Below are 19,721 nucleotides of genomic sequence, written 5' to 3'. Positions count from 1 at the left end.
ATGAAATTAGGATTTCTACCTCTTAAATCTTCACAGGTGAATAAAAAGACATGCCTGATTGTTCCTATAAGCCAATCAGAAACCTTAAATATTTCAAAGCAAAAAGGAAAAGTAAAGCTTTTGCCTTAGTCTCCTTAAGGCAAACATGCTGTACCAACATTTCTTCATTATCTCTGGGAACTGTTACTGATGATAAAGCTACCTGATGATTTCTATCATAATTCTGTATACTCAAACTAAATGGGTTTATAATCTACATAAGGGTAGCCTATCATTACCCACTATCTGGGAATCTGTAAGATATGTTGTTTTAATCTAAAGGGGCACCCGACCTGCAATTGGTTTTGCTCCAGTTTTGCTTATAGTAATTAACAACTTATATGTTTCAGAACTCAACTTCTGGGAGTAACTGACTACACAAGGGACACAAACCTTGGCAATGACTGAGACTGCTCCAACTCACAAAACAAATTTTTTAGGATAAACAGAGACTTCCAGACCCTGGATAGGCAGGGCTGCACTACAGCCCTCATGAACAGGAAGCAGTTACAAAAGAGATGATTCAATGGCCATCAATTCCCCTTAGGATTAAGGGGATGGAATTTCTGAGGGGGGAATGAAGTAGGCAGGTGTACTCTAGTAGGCCAAACCTACAAGATGAGCCCTTGGAAAATCCAGATGCCAAATGGTTTACTGATGGCAGCAGCTATATGAAGGATGGAGTTAGAAAGGCAGGCTATGCTGTAGTGGATTTTACTCAGACGATAGAAGCCCAAGCACTACCATGTGATACTTCAGCCCAAAAGGTGGAGCTTATTGCATTGACTAGAGCTTTACAACTGGGAAAAGGCCAGCGAGTTAATATATATAGATTCCAGATATGCTTTCCTTGTGTTAAATGCACATGCAGCAATCTGGACAGAGAGGGGCGTACTGACTGCAAAGAATTCCCCTGTTAAGTATGGAAAAGAGATACTGGCTCTACTTCAGGCAGTACTGGAGCCTTTAGAAGTGGCCATAATCCTCTGCAAGGGACATCAGAAGGGAGATAATTATGTTAACCAGGGAAATGTGTTAGCAGATAGAGCTGCAAAAAGAGCAGCTACACAGGAAAGTTTGGAAATGGCCCTTATACCTCAATCTGTGGAAGTGGCTAGGGAACCTCAGTATATGGAGCAATTGAAAGCCCAACAGCAAGGCTATACTAAAAACACAAATGGATGGTGGATGCTAAATCATAGAATTATGCTACCAATGGCCACTCAATGAAAAATTATTAAGGAGATAGACAACTCTACCCACCCGGGAAGAGACACCTTAGTAAAACTTGTCTCCTGAGCTTTTGGGGGAAAGGAACTAAATACGGTCATAAAGGAAGTGACTCACTCTTGCCCACAATATTTACAGAATAACCCTGGCCATGTAAGGCCACCTCCCCTGTTGACTCCTGTGCAGAGGAGGAGAACATACCCAGGTGAAGATTGGCAGGCTGATTTTACCAATATGCCCCCAACAAGCAATTATAGGTACCTTCTAGTCTTTATGGACACTTTTACAGGATGGATAGAGGTGTTTCTGACCCAAACAAAGAAAGCACATGAGGTGTCTAAAGCCTTGTTAAAGACATCGTGCGCTTTGGAATCCCACGGTCACTCCAGAGTGACAATGGACCTTCATTTATATCTAAAACAACCCAGCAGGTAGCCACTGCTCTAGAAATTTCTTACCACCTCCATACTTCTTGGTGGCCTCAGTCATCAGTCTCCACAGGTGTATCCAACAGATACATCGGCTTATTCCTGTGAGCCAATTGAAGATCTAAAATACCTCTTCAAAAGGCGGAAAGATAAGTAGAACTTTTGTCCTAGCCATGCCAAAATGCTGCAATTCAGTGCCCACATGATGTACATACCTCTCTTGGTCCTTTCTGGGTGCTATTATTGGCAGAAGGACCCCTTGATGGGTTCCTCAGTGGTAAAGAATGACAGCCCAGAAGAGTTTTATGAAACCGACTTTAAGAACCTGACCTCAGCTGTGGGTAATCTGGCCTACACTTCAGGACGTCTTCTGCAGCAAGCTCTGATTTCAGTAGACTCCCTGTCCAGGGTAGTTATGGACAATAGACAGGCCTTAGAGTTCATGTTAATAGAACAAGGGGGCATCTGTGCAGTGCTCAATGGGATCTGTCACCTTTACTCAAATAATAGTATGTTCACAGAAAGGGACATCAAAGCCATCTATGCTCAAGCTAAATGGTTTTATAGTTTGCATAGGGGAAATCTCCCACCATCTACTGTCTGGGAGATGGCTAGACATGTTTTTTTTTTTTTTTTTTTTTTTTCTATTTTAAGAGGCACACTAGTTGCACTTGCGGCTATTCCAACCTTGCAAACTTATATGTTTCAGAACCCAGCAGTTTCTGAGAATAATGATGACCATGCAGGGGACACAGAGGATGGTGGTGACTGAAAGAGCCCCAGCTCATGGAGCGAATTCATTAGATGAGATAGGCAACTTCTGGACTGAGAACAGGCAGGGTCTGCGCCCCTAATAAGCAGGAAGCAGCTACAGAAGATGGTGACGCGACGCCCATCAACATCCCCTTAAGATTAAGGTCTGGAGTCTCTGAGGGGGGAATGAAGTAGGCAGGCATATAGGCTAAAATTGATTAGATTTGTGAGCTGGAAGACTATGCCTTCACCATGCCCCTGATACCACACCTTCTTCATGACCTACCTGATACCTTAACCCCGCCCCTGTGTGACCTTATCTCCCTACCTGGCCACACCTGGGTGCCAACCAGCCAATCAGATTAATTAACTACTCCCCTTTGTAAGTGGGTTAAAAGCCTAGGACATGATGTGTCTGGCCCCCTTCTCTTCCTCCCTGGCCTCTTGCCAGGAGGGCCTGGCTGGAGCCCAGCAACTCCAGGGTGCATGGCCTTTGGGCCATGTGCTCTAGGCTTCCTGGCCTAGATGCTCATCCATGTTGCTGGTTCCTGGTGCTCGGTATGAACGCCTATTCACCTTCTCTCTTAATAAAGCTCTCACTCTCCTATGCATCTTTCTCATTAAATAAAAGCTTAAAATGTACCATGCTGCTTTGTTTATCTGTGCCAGTATTTAGAATTCTTCTCTAAATACTAGGCAAGAACCCTCTTGGGCTTACTAATATTGGGGATTTATTAGTAAGCACATGGAGAAATCGTATGGCACCCCAAATTCCAGTAGCACATGTGGCACCCCAGATAGCACTTCTGGAGAACTTTAAAGGGCCACATTTCAGTGTAAAGTTTAGGGGGTCATGTCCGATTTCATTACCAGGAACCAGATTAAGTGATTCTTATCTATTCATTCCCTTTCTATGGTTAACAACTATTTCACACCTTATTCTCATCCCTCTTGCTTCCTTCCTCTCAAAGGATTGATCTGATTTTCTATATTCCCAATGTAACAGAATTGTAGAAAGAACATCCAGTCTCTCACAGTCACATCTCACCTGCCACCCATCTGCATATACAGATGTTCTGCCTTTTTCCTGTTTAATTAAGTAATTGAATTTATGTTGCCCAGAGCTGACCCTATTTAAATTTTCCTACCTTCATCAGCCATTTTTGAGGATCTAGTTTTCTAAGGTTTTCAACCTTGGAAAGTCAGTCACCACACCCTTCCCTATTTTCATCATTGTGTTCTTTACTGCCTTGGACTTGTATGTTACATTCCATCAGTGAGCTTCCTTCAGCATGGCTGTGGACAATATAATAATTAAGCATTTTTGGAGCTGGCACTATGGTGCAGTGGGTTAAAGCCCTGGCCTGAAGCACCGGCATCCCAGATAGGCACCGGTTCTAGTCCCGGCTGCTCCTCTTTCGATTTAGCTCTCTGATATGGCCTAGGAAAGCAGTAAAAGATGGCTCAAGTCCTTGGAACCCTGAACCCACATGGGAGACTTGGAGGAAGCTCCTGGCTCCTGGCTTCGGATCGGCGCATCTCCGGCTGTTGTGGGCATCTATGGGTTACAGAGCAATTGCATGCATAGCTTTTAAAACAGATTTTCACCTATGGCAAATACACTAAGTCTTCTTCCTTGGCTGTATACTTCCTCTTATCTGGCTGAATTCTTCCTAAGGAGCCTTCTCAACTCTCCTTATAAAATATTATTGTCTAGCCCTCTTTGACCATTGATTCAGCAATTCAGATATAGAGGAATCAAACTTGCACTCTCAAAATTTTATTTCACCCTGCTGTATGGTGAAAATAAAAACAATTTTTGTGAGGGGCTGATGCTGTGACATAGCTGGTAAAGCTGCTGTCTGTGGTGCCGGCATCCCATATGGGTACCAGTGAATCCCAGCTGATCTACTTCCCATCCAGCTCTATGCTATGGCCTGGGAAAGCAGTAGAAGATGGCCCAAGTGTTTGGGCCCCTGCACCATTGAGGGAGACCTGGAAGAAGCTCCTGGCTCCTAGTTTTGGATGGGCACAGCTCCAGCCATTGTGGCCAATTAGGGAGTGAACCAGAGGATCGAAGATCTCTCTCTCTCTGCCTTTCCTCTCTCTGTGTAACTCTGACTTTCAAATAAATAAATCTCTAATAAAAATATTTTTGCAACTTTTCTACTTTAAATAAAATGTTTGCTGCTGCAGTGCTGTCATGTGAGTTTTCTGTCAACAGCACACCTTAATGCCACTCTTTTCTCTACCTCAAAGACAGAACCATGTTGATGTTTTGTTATTGTTTTCTTAATAAGATAGTACCTGCACCAAGAGAAAGTAGCAGTAAAGCAATTAACTATGAGTCCAGAAAAGGGAAAGACAATTTGTAGCCCTCCACCCACCTTCCCATATGAGCTGACTCTTTATTCTAGACATCTCATGTTGCCACCTCTCCCAATATTTCTCTTAGGTATGAGGTATATTTATACACTGAGCCTACTGAATCATAGTGCTCCCGCCTCATATAGAAAATGTGAAGAGAATACTGATCTTGTCGCCATATTTCATGCCACTTTCTTCTCTGACTGTTCCTTTCTGTTTCTACTTCTAATGACTATATTCAGCTTAGGCCTTCTTGAAAGTGATTTTTTTTTTTCTAATTGGCTCCCCAGAGGCTGCTGAAGGAATTCAGGAGTAGAGAGTTTTCTTGTCTGCCACATGTTACCATTTAGTGACTTCTGCATTGGGTAAAATTGCCTGACTATGGTAGCATGCAGGACCAAATGCTGACTTTCCTAACCTGTTCAGGAAACTTCTATTTTAAAGGGGAGTAGTCAGAAGGAGCAGTGGAGAAGTAAAGAAGATAATTTTGAGCAATAGCAAAACTTTCTTTTACAATCTTGACAGGAAAATTTGCATATGTACCATCTCCTTTACAGTTTCTTTAAAAAAAATAAGTTACACTTCTCCTTTTTCTACATCCAGAAAGCAATTGCTTGCAATTCCTAAAATATCTCCTTCTCTGTAGATATTCCTGACACAAAGCTGGATCATCATTTTTTAAGTCATCACTGTTTGGGGGTTAAAAGTGAACTCAGTTTCTCTATGTAGTGTATTTACTGTTTTTACCTCTAATGCCGATATTATAGACAGGGGAAAATGTATTTTACCTTGCTTTCGAATGGTGATGAAAGGATTATACTAAACATTTAGATTTTTTAATCAAGAACATACATCTAAAAGATAATATCTTCAGTTGCAAAAAGGATGTCTTGATGCTTTCTGTCTCCTCTTTGTGGCAGCCAAAATTGAACACACAAATATAGTGTTTTGAGTTTATTTTGTGTTTATAGGGTTTTAAATATTGGGTTTTGAATATTTTTTTAAGTTTACTGGATATCACTTTATCAACTTTACACAAACATATTGGGAAAAATTTAAAAGTTAATTTTAACCTTAGGAGTTTTCTATTTTACTCTGAGCTTTCATTTATCTTCTTTAGTAAACTTACAGTAGAAACAGCAGAAAAGGAAATATTTTAAACATGCATGTTTAATGATAGAGAATTCTTTCCCTACAAGTTCAGTTGGGTTGCATTATACATCTTATCATAGCATGTTGAAGCTGTTGAAGGATCATTATCATATTGGCATGGCATTTCTTTGGAGTTATTATTTTTGTAGTTATTATTTTGGTGTCAATGTTTCCAAAGAGAAAAACTTTCTTTTATTTATTTTTTGAATGCTTTGCGTTTTGTGCTTCTCGGGTCCTATTTTGGTTTCCTTGTTTTCTTGTATTCATTTCTTTCATTTGGTTGAAAGGCTCAACTCTATTGTTTGCCCATAGGCAAAAGAAAATAGATCGTCCTATTGCCTGTTGCTTCAACAGACTCTTGTACCTAACATTTAAGGAATAAATAATACCAATTCTATATAAACACTTCAGAAAATAGCTAGAAAGGACATATTCTCAATTCACTTAGTGGTAGAGTATTATTCAGATACCAAAATCAGACAAATATATTACAAGAAAAGAAAACAAGACTGATATCAATCATGAATATAGATACAATACACAAATTTAAGAAATTGAATCCAAAAAATAGACAAATTGAGTTACATCAAGCTAAGATGCTTCTGCACAGCACAGGAAACTCAAAAAAGTAAAGATGCAACTGACTGAGAGAAAATATTTGTAAACTATATATCTGATAAAGGATTAATATCAAGGATATTTAAGGAGTTCGAGAAACTCAACAATTAAGCAGGCAACCCAGGTAAGAAATGGGCTAGGCATATGAACAGACAGTTTTCAAAGTATGAAATACAAATGGCCAACAGACCCATTGAAATGCTCAGGATTATTAGCCATCAGAGGAAATGCAAATCAAAACCAAATTGAGATTTTACCTCACCCCAATTAGAAGAGCTATCATCCAAAAATCCCACAATATAACAAATGCTGGTGAGAATGTGGAGACAAAGTATCCAAATACTGTGTTGGTGGAAATATAAACTAGTACAACCATTATGAAAGACAGCATGGAGATTCCTCAGAAATATGAAAATATATCTACCATATGACCCATCCATCCTACTCCTGAGAATTTACCAAAAGGAATTGAAATCAGCATATGAAAGAGTTATTTGTACTCTCAAGTTTATAGTAACTCAACTCACAATACCTAAGATATGGAATTAACCCAAATGTATATCAACTGGTGACTGAATAAAGAAAATATGGTATATATACACTATGAAGTACTACTCAGCCATAAAAAGAATGAAATCCTATCTTTTCAACAAAAGGATGCAATTGAAGACCGTTCTGCTTAACAAAATAAGCCAGTCCCCAAAAGACAAGTGTCATGTTTTCTCTGATATGTGGTAGCTAATATATACAGTTCAAAAAAGGAAGTGTGTATGAATGAAATTGACATCTTAAGATTTGATTATTGTTATAGTGCTTGTCTATACTGATGGGGAACAATGTCTCTACTTTCTACTTGTTGAATTCTGTCTTTAGTGGAGGATTAAGTTTGTGATTGTAAACTAAATTGAAAAATTGTTATTGCAAAAATTAAAACTAAGAAGAGAAGGAGAAGAGATGGTGAGGGTGAGGGAGGGAGTTTTGGAAGTATTGTTGTGTTCTTAAAACTGTACATATTAAATACATGATGCTTGTTCTCTTAATATAAATAAATAAATTTATAAAAAAAGAAATTGAATCCAGGAACATATAATGACCAGATTTTACCCAGGAACACAAAATTGTTTTAGCATTTGAAAATCAATTAGTATGTTAACTTACCATATTAATAGATTAAAAAAATTAAGAGGAGAATATGATCTCATTAGACACAAAAATGGTATATGTCAAAACTCAATATTAATTTAAAAAAACAAACAAATAAATAAACACTGCTCCAAACAACTCAGGAAATATTGATAAAAGGGAACTTCCTCAGCATGATATGGAAAAAATGCTAGTAATTGTACTTTATCATAAATAGAATTAGAATGAAGAGGGGCTGAAGTTGTGATACAGTGGGTTAAGTTACTTCTTGTGACACTGGCATCCTATATGAGTGCTGGTTTGTGGCCAGGGTGCTGCTCCACTTCTGATCCAGGTCCTTACTAATGTGTCTGGGAAAACAGCAGAGGGTGGTCAAGGTACTTGTGCCTCTGCCACCCACGTTGGGGACATAGATGGAATTACAGGCTCCTGTCATTAGCCTGGCCCAACATTGACCATTGTGGACATTTAGGGAATGGACCAATGGAAAGATCTCTTTTTCTCTCTGTGTCCATTTATCTTTGTAACTGTGCTTTCAAATAAATAAATTAATAAATTTTTAAAAAAGAATGAAGGGATAATTCATAGACTAAGAGAAAACATTGACAAATTATTTACAACATGAAATGTTTTTATTAGACTTTATAAAGAAGTCTCAAACTTTTTATTTCTGGTACTTTATTTTTTCATGTTAATGTAATATTAACAAAGAAAACAGATTCACTGTAGTTTGTAAATTGTAAGAATATAATGATATTCCTTTCCTTTCTCCCTTCCTCTCTCCCCCTCCCTTCTTCCCTCCTTTGTGTCCCTTTCTTCTCTCCCTCCCTCTCCTTCCTTCCCTTCCTCCCTCCCTTCTTCCCTTCCTCCCTTCCTTCTTTTTTTTAGTTTCCAAGACACATGTTTTTAATTAATGAGAAGACAATTCAATTAAAAATGGGCAAATGATATGAAAGATACTTCATCTATTAAAATATATAAATGGTAAATTGTCATAAAAAGATTGTTAGCATTGTTAGATAATAAGGAAATACACATTAAAACTTGAATGAGATATCACCAGACATCTATTAAAGTGGCTAAAATTTAAAGTGACTGACCAGATATAATTTAGGTATGGAAGTGGAGTGATTAGAACTCTCATATGATATAATGAGAATATTTTAGAAAATAGTATGACAATTTCTTAAAAACTGACATATAGTCACTATGTGATTCAACCAAATCACTCCTAGGTATTTGGCTGAGATAAAGAAAAACATATATCCATTTAAAGACCTGCACATGAAAATTCACAAAAGCTTTATTTACTTAGTCAAAATCACCATACATGGGGCTGGTGTTGTGGTGTAGCAGATTAAGTAATTCCTTGTAATACCTGCATCCCATATCAAAGTGCCTGTTTGAGTCTTATAGACTCTTCTTTTGATACAACTTCCTGGTAATGCCTGGGAAAGCAGCAGATGATGGCCTAATATTTGGGTCCCTGCCACATATGTGGGAGATCTGGATGGAGTTCCTGGCTCCCGGTTTCAGACTGGCCCACAATTGGCTGTTGTGGGCTTTTGGCAGAGCCAACTGGTAGACCAAAAACCTTTCTATCTCTCCCTCTCTAAAATCTTTAAAAAGATTTATTTATTTATTTGAAAGTCAGAGTTACACGCAGAGAGAGAGAGAGAGAGAGGTCTTCCATCCGCTGGTTCACTCCTAATTGGCTGCAATGACAGTGCTGTGCTGATCTGAAACCAGGAACCAGGAGCATCTTCCCGGTCTCCCATGCAGGTGCGGGGGTCAAAGGAATTGGGTTATCTTCCACTGCTTTCCCAGGCAATAGCAGAGAGCTGGATGGGAAGTGGAGCAGCTGGGTCTCAAACCAATGCCCATATGGGAGGCTGGCACTGCAGGCAGCAGCTTTACCGGCTATGCCACAAGGCAGCTTCTACATTGTCTTTTAATTCTACTTTTCCAGGAAGGTTTTGAAGTCCCTATTTACATATATCAAAACTTATCAGGTTGCAAGCCTTCAAAATGTGAAGTTGTTCTGTTTACCAATCACACTTCAATAGAAATAATAGCATCCATCATCCTTGATAGCACTGACATCTAAGATCTGATATTTATTCCCTCTTCCTCCCCTGAGCAGGAGGTGTCACTCATCATGCTGAGCTACTTTGGGCTGGGGATGAGATGAGGCAGCAGCTCTTTCTCTCCTGCCTTCTTCAGTGAATTTCTGCTTATTATTACACTAAACCTAGGGACTATGGTCTGTCACCTGGCTTCCTTGGTTCTAGTGAAGGTGACTTGTTGCATGAAAACCTCTTCAGGGGCCAGTACTGTGGTGTAGTAGATTAAGCATCCACCTGCAACGTCGGCATCCCATATGGGTGCTGATTTGAGTCCTGGCTGCTCTACTTCCTCTCCAGCTCCCTGCTGGTGGCCTGGGAAAGCAGTAGAAGATGACCCAAATGCTTGGGCCCTAGAACCATGTAGGGTATCTGGAAGAAGCTCCTGGCTTTGGATTGACCCAGCTCCAGTTGTTGTGGCCATTTGGGGAGTAAACTGGCAGATGGAAGACCTCTCTCTCTCCCCCTTTCCTTGTCTGTAGCTCTGCTTCTGAAGTAGATAAATAAATCTTAAAAAATGAAAATAAAACCTGCCCAAATTGGTGTCTTACTCAACTCCTAAACTTACCTTCATGATAATGATTTCAGAAAGAATAAAGTTTATTCATCTTTCATAACAAATTATGATAAAATATGATCTTTCAATTTGCAAGCAGAGACAATTTTACTTCTTACCAGCACCAACTTATACGAATGTATAAATTTACCATTGTAATTTTTTGTGTACCAATTATACCTGGGTAAAGCCTTAAATAAAATAACCATTTATTTAAAGATAAGAATAAGTTTTGGTTTTTATCATAGAGAAGCACAAATGAAAAATCTGTTTAGTGAGAAGTGTTTATACAGTTTTTGTAGTTGCTTCTTAATTTTGTTTTTAGGTAATAATATTTTCCTTACAACTTAAATTGCAAAGATAGAAGTTGATATTTAAATGTTTGGGTTTTCATTGTTTTATGAAAAATTTTTCCAATTAAATCTTTTAACATATTTCTCTAATAAAAATCCATATTTAGAAGGAAAAGAAGTTAGAAACGTATTGAAAATACAATGATGTAACATAGGATAAAATCAAATTTAATTTACCTAATCAAAAATATGACAAAGTTAAAACTAGCATAATGTGTACCATTGTATCCCCATAGTTTATCAGATTTATTATGGTGTGCATTTGCTTGGGATTTTCACAGATTTTATTCTATTTGTTAACAATTACCTGGTGATTTCATCAATGTCCATCAATTTCTAATGTTAGAAAATAGAATATTTTAGTTAACAGTTTAGTTACAGAATTTATGAAATGTATTTTTTAATGTTAAAAGGCTAGTTGGTTCCTGCTAAATCTTATTAATTTCTAGCCAGTTTGAAAGTAAAATTACCTCTGAAAGTTATTATTTTCTTTTTTGACAGACAGAGTTAGACAGTGAGAGAGAGAGACAGAGAGAAAGGTCTTTCTTCTGTTGGTTCACCCCCAAAATGGCAGCTATGGCCGGTGTGCTGTGCCAATATGAAGCCAGGAGCCAAGTGCTTCCTCCTGGCAGGTGCAGGGCCCAAGCACTTGGGCCATCCTCCACTGCCTTCCCAGGCCACATCACAGGGCTGGACTAGAATAAGAGCAACTGGGACAGAATCCAGCACCCCAACTGGGACTAAAACCTGGGCTGTGGTGCCACAGGCGGAGGATTAGCCAAGTGAGCCGCGGCATTTGTTTAGATCTTAGAATATTAGAAGAAACCAACAGGTTCATGTTAGAAATAATTCATTCTAAGATAATAAATGACTCCATGGATATCAGATTAAAGATTACATAATTTCAGAAGTACTGTGTTTCACGGCTGGCAATTCATCATGGAAGGTGATTGCCAAAGCAGCAGAACGTTTGTGAAGAATAAAAAAAAGAAAGGATGATTCATGTTGTTATGGGGAAATATAAAGAAAAAAATTAAACTATTATAGAAAGTTCCCCAAAGCAATAATCTGAAGGGTCATATTTTTAAAAATCTGGAATTTTCTTTTTTTTTCTTTTTTTTAACTTTTATTTAATGAATATAAATTTCCAAAGTACGATTTATGGATTACAATGGCTTCCCCCCCATACCATCCCTCCCACCCACAACCCTCCCCTTTCCCACTCCCTCTCCCCTTCCATTCACATCAAGATTCATTTTCGATTATCTTAATATACAGAAGATCAGCTTAGTATACATTAAGTAAGGATTTCAACAGTTTGATCCCACACAGAAACATAAAGTGAAAAATAATAGATGATTTTTTTTAAATGATGATGAAATCAGATCAGACCTATTGTCATGTTTAATCCCAGTGAGAGTCAAGTTGGGAGTTGATAATTTCTTTTTTTTTTTTTTACAGAGGATCAGTTTAGTATGCATTAAGTAAAGATTTCAACAGTTTGCACCCCCATAGAAACACAAAGTGAAATATATTGTTTGAGTACTCGTTATAGCATTAAATCTCAATGCACAGCACATTAAGGACAGAGATCCTACATGAGGAGTAAGTGCACAGTGACTCCAGTTGTTGACTTTACCAATTGACACTCCTGTCTATGGCATCAGTAATCTCCCTATGCTCCAGTCATGAGTTTCCAAGGCTATGGAAGCCCTCTGAGTTCTCTGATTCTTATCTTGTTTAGACAAGGTCATAGTCAAAGTGGAGGTTCTCTCCTCCCTTCAGAGAAAGGTAACTCCTTCTTTGAAGACCTGTTCTTTCCACTGGGATCTCACTCACAGAGATCTTTTGCCAGAGTGTCTTGGCTTTCCATGCCTGAAATACTCTCATGGGCTTTTCAGCCAGATCCGAATGCCTTTAGGGCTGATTTTGAGGCCAGAGTGCCATTCAGGACATCTGCCATTCTATGAGTCTGCTGAGTATCTCACTTCCCATGTTGGATCACTCTCCCCTTTATTTATTCTATCGGTTAGTGTTAGCAGGTACTAGACATGTTTATGTGCTCCCTTTGACTCTTAGTCCTTTCATTATGATCAATTGTGAACTGAAATTCATCACTTGGAACAGTGAGATGGTATTGGTGCGTGCCACCGTGATGGGATTGAATTGGAATCCCCTGGTACGTTTCTAACTCTACCATTTGGGGCAAGTCAGCTTGAGCATGTCCCAAATTATACATCTCTTCCCTCTCTTATTCCCACTCTTATGTTTAACAGGGATCACATTTCAGTTAATTTTCAACACTTAAGAATAACTGTGTATTAATTACAGAATTAAACCAGTCATATTAAGTAGAACAGACAAAAAACTACTAAGAGGGATAATGTATTAAGTTGTTCATTAACAGTCAGGGCTATGCTGATTAAGTCACCGTTTCCCATAGTGTCCATTTCACTTCAACAGGTTTCCTTTTTGGTGTTCAGTCAGTTGTCACTGATCAGAGAGAACATGTGGTATTTTAAATGTCACATGTTTATATTTGGAGTTATGTTATGTGATTTTAAATGATAATGTCAAATCAACAAAGCTAGTCTTCTGTTACTCATTTGTTTATTCATTTATTCTATGCTTGTTCATCAAATAGTAAATGCCTAATATATTATATTTCACCATCATAGAAGGTAAAAGAAGGATGATTAAAACTGGTGATTATAGACAGGTTAAAGGCAACCTACACCCCCTCAGATTTGTCTACTTTCTGAGTAACAAAAAGCAGTGGATGTCTTGAATGGTGATTGTTTCAGACAAATAAAGGTCAATTCTGATATATTCTGAGTTAAAAGTAACTTGACCGTGTCTGTCTTAGGAAATAAACAGCTCATCTCTGGCACACTTCATGCCCAAAATGTAACAGATATAGAATATTGAGTGAAGAGATGGCCAACGATCCCAGGGCAGGATTTGTACTTAATGGGTAGAAGAGGACAGAGAGCCTGCATTATATATACATATTTATTTATTTTTTGGTTATTGTTTTCCTCTACCTAAACTAGCACATAGCAATCATATTAGAAGAAAATATTACTAACAAAAAGCCATGGTACATATGCCACAAGATCATGTATGAAATTGTGTAAACTGAGAGATCAACTGATAATTTAAAAATCAGGTTTTCTTGTATGTTATCTGTTCAGATAAAAATAAAATATGTGATGAATATTTGACTGCTTACATTGTAATATGTGCTTCTGTGGCCTTTAAATTTTTTAAGTCATTTTGTTATTTTTTAGTTAAGAATTTACTCAAAAGCCTGGGTGGTGGAGTGAGAGAGAGAGAGAGAGAGAGAGAGACCCATCATCCACTGGTTCACCCCCGAAACATCTGCAAAGGTCATAGCTGGTCCATATTGAAACCAGGAGACCAGACTCCATCCTGGTATCCCAGACAGATGGTAGGGATCCCAGTACTTGAGCCATCATCTGCTATCACCGAGGGTGCACATTAACAGAAAGCTGGATTGGAAGCAGAGTGGCTAGAGTAGCTGGAGCATGACCCAGGTATTCCAGTATAGGATGCAAATTTCTCAGCTGGCATCACATCTGCTGCACCAAATGCCTAACACAACTCATGGTTCTGTGGTCTTTTTTTTTTTTTAAAGATTTATTTATTTATTTGAAAGAGTTACAGAGAGAGAGAAAGGGAGGCAGAGAGAGAGAGAGGGAGAGAGAGAGAGAGAGAGGTCTTCCATCCACTGGTTCACTCCCCAGTTGGCTGCAATGGCCAGAGTTGCGCAGATCCGAAGCCAGGTGCCAGGAGCGTCTTCTGTGTCTCCCATGTGGGTGCAGGGCCCAAGGACTTGGGCCATCTTCCACTGCTTCCCCAAGCCACAGCAGAGCGCTGGATGGGAAGTGAAGCAGCTGAGTCTCGAACCTGTGCCCATATGGGATGCCGGCACTGCAGGCAGTGTCTTTACCTGCTATGCCACAGCGTGGGCCCCTCTGTGGTCTTTTGATCCACTAGGAAACTCATCTTTCTTTTTGGAGGTGGTATTATTTTCTCACGGTACTCAGGTATATTGTTTCTGAGGAAGAGCACAGACTATGTCTTGGTGGTCCGTAATACATTTATCTCCTTCTATGCCTACCCCAGAATTACAAAGCTGGAAACTTGGGGGCTATATTTTGGAGAGTCCCTTTTCAATTGAGTTGTGTTTCTATTCAGACATTCACACAAAATCTGAAGAATGGACATGAAAGCCACAGCAAAGGCAGGAAAATGCATAGCCTTTGTCAAGAATGACATTTTGGCATTCTTCAGACATTTTCCTACAAATCACCAACTTGCAAGCTGGCATGAAAATAGAGATGTTAGCAATAAATAATTACCTCAAACTTTTTCACCAAAGCAGTATTATTAGCTATATCCGGAGTATCTGAAGGTTAGCAAAAAATCTAAGGGCTGAATGTTTTTCCTAATTATTTGGAAGCACCTGGTTCTCATTAAATCTTCCTGTTGAAACATGTAGAAAGGGCTTGTGATTACTAATTCACTGATGACAGCAGCAGAAATGTGTTCTGTGGCAGAAGCATCAGAGGCCATTGACATCTGTGATATCTAGGACTTGATTTGCTTTTTGTATTCATTCTGTCAATTGTTTATATCTTTCTAAAATTGTGTTTTACTAAAGATAGAGCCCCAGAATTCTAGCTGAAATAATACAACCCAGATACAGATAACCCCTTCCATAAATATCATCTATAATTATAAAATTCCATACACCAGACGATAGTGAGAATTATAGTAACTGAGAAGAAATAAAATAGATTGACTTCCTAACTTTGTAATATATTCTGACTTGTTGAAATTATATCACTTGAGGGCTGGCTTTGTGGTGCAATGGTTTCAGCTCCATCTGTGATGCTGACATCCCATGGGGCGATGGCTCAAATCCTTGTTGCCCCACTTCCCATCCAGCTCACTGCTAATGCTCCTGGGAAGGTAGCAAAAGTATACTTTATCTCCCATGTGGGAGACCCAGTTGGAGTTTCAGTTTCTTTCCTTTGACCTGGTCCAGCCCTGGCTGTTATGGCCTTTGGGGAGCAAACCAGCAGATGGAAGTTCTCTCTCTTTGTCTCTCCCTCTCTCTCTGCAACTCTGTCTTTCAAATGAGTAAAATCAATCTAAAAGAAATTATATCTCTTGAATTAAGATTTCTTATCTTCTATGTCTCTGTTTAAGAGATATTGTTTCCCAAACACTAAAGTCATGTTAGTATTACCTATTATTGTAGAGAATTAGAAAATTTAAAATTGAATCTTCTTAAATTAGTTGGGTATATGGGACTATTTTAAAGCACTATTGATAAGACTGATACTTTATGATAGTAAGAATTCTAGTAAGTGGTTTATTGTAAAACATACTTATCCAAAATAACTGTGCATTACTAAGTGAAAGACTACAATAATATAATATAAATTTAAAATATTTCTTTTTCTAATCACATAATAGTTGTCAATAAATGTTTTATTTATTTCATTCAGAGTGTATTCATTAAAAATGACAAGAAATTATCAAATATGTTTTTTAAATTTTATAATCAAATGAAAATGTCTTTTTTATGTTCTGAGGCACATGTAGGTAAATTTAAAAAAAAAAGCTTTCACTTGAGAAAGGAACTATAACTAACTGCTTATTTTCTACCATATACTTGAGAATATTTTAAGTTTCCACAAACTTTAAACTTTCTTTTTTTCTGAAAGTGACTTTTCTATGTATCCAGACAGAATATTTTTTGTCCTACTTGAGAGTGAGTCAGACAATGAATCATTAAAGCCTTTCTTGCTCTCACAGTTTTTCCCTTTCTTTACATTTGATTTAATACTTTATTTTGATAAATATCATTTTGGTAATTTCTGTGACTTTTCTAGGGCATCCCATTTATATCTCCTTAATTTAAATTTTTATCTTATTTATTTCACCTAAAATACAATCTATTTGGGGTATAGGTATCATTAAAGAATAAACTACAAGCTTTATAATCAAAATCAGTGAGTTGTTCTTGCAGGACAACTTTTAACTTGGTGTAGAAAAAAGTATATATAGGAATTGACATCACTGTGATACAGTCCTGGTTGCTCATCAAAGCTTTGGGGTGTGTGTGTGTGTATGTGTGTGTGTTAGAGAGAGAGAAAGAGATCATGGGGAAACTGCTTACCCTCTCTTAGCTTCAAGCTCTTTATTTGAAAAATGGACATGATAAGATCTATATTTTAAAATTGTTTTAAAAGTTAAATGAAAACATAGAGCAAACATTAAATTATTAGATGTCATAAAGGTTACTTGTAAGGAGAAAGCACTATTGAAGTAGTGATATTTCCCATTAAAATTACATGTTTAAGGTGCACAATTTGATGAATTTGGACATAAACACGTACTAACACCACAATTAAGGTAATAAACATATCCATCACCTCCAAAGTTTCTTACGTTTTTATTTATAATAAAATTATTTATAACTAAATTTTGTTGTAAGAAAAATTAACATGAGATCTACCCTCTCAACTTTTATCCATCTTTTAAGTGAATGGCACTTATATGCACTCATTTAAGTTGAAAGAGGCTGAAATGGGAGAGTGATATTATTGCAGTTAGGAGCCATTTTATGTAACATGCATCCACTTAGTTTGTTAGAACCCACATATCTGAAACAGGAACTTTGAGTCCTTTTTTGCATTCTCAGTCTTCAATATGTTAACTCTTATTTTGTACTTCAAGAGGACATTTGTGTTGCCTTCTCTCCTAAGCTGTCACCAAGATATCCTCAAACAAAAATCAAAATATAAATAATGAAACTGTTTTTAAAAAGTGGAAAAACAATAATCATGTTTATTTGTGGAACCAAAAAATTCTCTTCCCAAGATTGTTCTATTTTTCATACACATCGATTCTTAAAAAATAATTTGACAAGTTAGAACTATTTGACTGACATAAATCTCTTTTTCTCTGCTTAAACTGTGAGATAAAATGAACACAAAAATCCTCCAAATCCACTTGTCTCTCTTACACAATAGGAAGAAATTACATTATAGTAAAAGTATACTTTATTGTTTCAATTATTCCCAAACTGTGCACTGTAAATGTTGGAGCAAGATAACAAAACCAAATTAAATTTTGTATAAGAGTACATGCTCAAGAGCCAATGCATTTGATATTGGAGACTAATTGAAATATGATAGTGAGTAGGAAAACTATGTCCTTTAAAGCAATGTCTTTTATTCTACTGTCAGGTTTCATTAGATTATTTGAAATCTCAATCCTACTCTGTGGTATTTTTGTCCTTGTTTTTGTTCTGAATGAGATATAGTTAGGACTCCAAATCAGTGAATTCTCAACGCTCAGTACTAAAACCACTGGCATCAGTGGGTCTTTGTTAGAAATGCAATTCTGAGGTCTCATCCTAGCCCCTAAATCAGAGACTCTGGAGGCAGGCTCAGGAATCTAAATCTATGTTTTATCCATTGTTATGAACCAGTAGAAGAAAATGCTTCCAGGCAGGACACAAAGAAATAAATGTATATATTTGCATGACTAATAAAAAGTTTTGCCTTTGAATTTAAACACTCCTGAAGCAATTTTGAAAGATTATTTCTAAATGTCACATACTTTGGCCAACTTTTTAAATTTCCCAATTAGTGGAAAATCTATGGCATATGAATTCATTCAGATACAACTAGTTCATCCATATTTAATCTATCTGAATGTAATGGTCACATCTGCTTTCTCTCCCTTTTATAATTTGTTAATCCTTATGACTTCCTTAATTTTGTTAATTCGTTTGCTTTTTTTAAACCAGTGTAGCCTAATTGCTGTCCACAAGGTAAATCTCCTTCCAGTTAAGAAACAAGGAGAAATTTCTCTAGGTAAAATAATAATTTTAACCTCCTATATGCCTAGGTATCTCTAATCCCTGTACTGTTGCAGTATGAGAAGTTCACTCGCATTTTTATTTCCAGTTCATTAAAGCTGTTTGTTTTATTTTTATTTTTTCTTGTTCAGGTCAGTCAATTTCACCTCCTCAATTCTTCAATAGCAAATAGAGTATATGTTATCAATGACTACAAGGCAACTAAGCTATTATCATTAATATCAGTGTCAACAGGTAGCACGTATGGGGTGGCTTCTATATTCCTTGTAGTTTAATATTATGGATGAATATCTTTAACTTTACAACATCTTTTTACTGGTGGCCAGCATTGTGGTATAATGGATTAAGAGGCAGCCTGTGGTGCAAGTATTCCATATAGGCACTGATTCAAATAGCTCAGATGCTTAGACCCCTGCATCCATGTAGGAACCTGGGATGAAGCTCTTGGCTCCTGGTTTCGGCCTGGCCCAGTTGCTGCCATTTGGGGAGTGAACTGGCATACTGAAGATCTCACTGTTTTTTTTTTTTTTTTTTTTTTTTTTTTTAACATGCAGAGTGGACAGTGAGAGAGAGAGACAGAGAGAAAGGTCTTCCTTTGCCGTTGGTTCACCCTCCAATGGCCGCCACGACCGGCACACTGCGGCCGGAGCACTGCGCTGATTCGATGGCAGGAGCCAGGTACTTATCCTGGTCTCCCATGGGGTGCAGGGCCCAAGTACTTGAGCCATCCTCCACTGCACTCCCTGGCCACAGCAGAGACTGGAAGAGGGGCCTGGAAGAGGGGCAACCGGGACAGAATCCAGCGCCCCGACCGGGACTAGAACCCGGTGTGCCGGCGCCGCAAGGCGGAGGATTAGCCTAGTGAGCTGCGGCTCTGGCCCTCACTCTCTTTCTGTCTCTCCTTCTCTTTCTCTCTCTAACTCTGCCTTTCAAATAAATATTCTTTTTTTAAAAGAAAGTCACCAGCAATTTGGAAAAAAATACTTTTTATGAGAAACAACTGTATGTATTATTTTTTGTTTTGTTTTGTTTTGT

Source organism: Oryctolagus cuniculus, chromosome 3, assembly GCF_964237555.1.
Source record: "Oryctolagus cuniculus chromosome 3, mOryCun1.1, whole genome shotgun sequence".
Taxonomy (NCBI): domain Eukaryota; kingdom Metazoa; phylum Chordata; class Mammalia; order Lagomorpha; family Leporidae; genus Oryctolagus; species Oryctolagus cuniculus.
This window is presented reverse-complemented; position numbering follows the sequence as displayed.